This window comes from Capsicum annuum, chromosome 1, assembly GCF_002878395.1.
Source record: "Capsicum annuum cultivar UCD-10X-F1 chromosome 1, UCD10Xv1.1, whole genome shotgun sequence".
Classification (NCBI taxonomy): domain Eukaryota; kingdom Viridiplantae; phylum Streptophyta; class Magnoliopsida; order Solanales; family Solanaceae; genus Capsicum; species Capsicum annuum.
In genome coordinates this window covers 10,660,949-10,662,856 of record NC_061111.1, presented here as the reverse complement: position 1 = coordinate 10,662,856, position 1,908 = coordinate 10,660,949, and the positions used below count along the sequence as shown (strand labels likewise).

Sequence of the window (1,908 nt, the reverse complement as noted above, 5' to 3'; positions counted from 1 at the left end):
GGTGGTATATCTTTTAATTTTCAATGATAATTGATATGATATTCTTTTTTTAAAAAATTGAAACGGTGCATTTTCATTATTAGATATTGATAAATAGTATACCTATTTAAATACTTATTGAATATCATATTGAAGTATATAGTTACAGAAATAATTCATATATATTATCAAAATACTAACAAATATACTATACAATATTTGTATAAAGCTAAATATTAAGATAATGAAACTTTGACTACTCTATTTTGATTGATTTTTATTTTTTTTAATTGATTAACAAAAAAAAACAGAAAGAATAACCTAAACCTAAAGTCCTAAACACACAAATTGGAAAATCTTAGTAGCTTAGTTGGTTAATTACCTGAACGTCCATCTTGTTGGTGAGGATTTTATTCCCCACGTTGTAATCCCCTCCCTCATTCTCCTTCCAAAAAAAATAAAAAATAAAACCCTATCGTTGCCGCAAAATTAAACCCAAAACTGAAAACGGGACCTTTATATTAACAAATATTTTATGATCTATATTCTCTGCGCTCACTTTTGCCACAATTCAAGGAGGTTTTTGCTATGAAACCCATAAAAAGAACCGAGATTGTTTCTACTACTGGGAATTCACATATTCCCGATGAAATTTTGTTTGATATTCTTACAAGGGTTTTATCAGTGATTTAGATACGTCTCTAAATCGTTTTGCTCTCTCATATCCCAATTCATTAAAGCACATCAGCAAAAAGGTTCGTCGTTGGTAGATCATCTACTTGTCAGTTTCCCAGGTGATCACACTCACCAAACCTTCATTCATAAAAGTTTTGACAACGATGAGAAAAAAAACTATAAAGAGTGTTACTTTTTCCTTATTTGAGTATTTGAATAAGCCATGTTTTCTTAAACCTAGTCATCTTGAATCTGCCAATGACCTAGTTTGCCTATGGAACGATGATGGAGATGTTGCTATTTGCAATCCTTCACAAGACAACATGTTTTTCTACCTAGACCCATCGAAAAAGTTGATTGTATGAGAATAAATTGTTGCTCCTTGTATTTTCACTCTAGGGATAGACAAGTCATGGAGAGAAATCCATTGTTATGTAAGGTTCTACCCTATGATGAGCAATTGTGTTCATATCGATGGGGTCACTTACTCTGTAAACCTTTATGAAGACAATAACATAGCTGCATTCAATGTTGGAGAAGAGAATGTTAGAGAAGAGAATATTAGAATGATCTCCTTTCCTCCTGGTGTAGAATTGAACCTAATTATATCTTTATCACCCACTATAGTGGATATAAAGGGAGAAGTTTCACTTTTAGAACACAAGAACTTTCGCAATGATGGCAATATAATTGTGTATGTTTTAACCAATGGAACAATATGGAAAAAGAAGCAAATAACTGAGCTACCATCAAAGTTTTACAATATAAAAGAGAAATTTAGGCTCTATCAGTTTACCTCCACACCTAAAGGAGAGATTGTATTGGTTCCATCTTTCAAAATCAGTTCAAGCTGTTGGGATTACTCATTCTTGTTCTTCTATGTCACAGGAAAGAAAGAATGGACACAATTTGAGTTGTGTGGAGTTTGTCAAAGAAAGTGGGGCGTTTGGCATAATATTGTGGAGACTATGTGATCCTTGGAATAAACTCCTCATTTTGATTATATTGGATTTCCTTCTTGTTTAATTTATTATTCAAATTGTGCCAATTTTTTAGTATTGTTTTCATTGGAATTGTGAGTTTTCTACTTTAGGTTTTTTTTTTTTTTTTGGGTTAAATTACCCATAGGTAGTATACATTGTATTTCAGCAAAAACTTACAAGGAGAGGGGGACTAGGCCCTGCCTCTCAAAAATACAACTCTTGACTACTTAAACATATCAGTCAATCAACAAAAAAAGAGTAGGGCTAAATA

General features: G+C 31.9%; 1 long non-coding RNA gene across 1 annotated transcript; it reads left to right on the top strand.

Annotated features, from left to right (window-relative positions):
- The first annotated feature begins 221 nt into the window (after positions 1–221).
- Positions 222–1,702, top strand: LOC107852975. The gene is made up of 2 exons (XR_001669625.2): positions 222–773; positions 1,543–1,702. It is a non-coding gene; the product is annotated as an uncharacterized LOC107852975 (long non-coding RNA).
- The last annotated feature ends 206 nt before the right edge of the window (positions 1,703–1,908 follow it).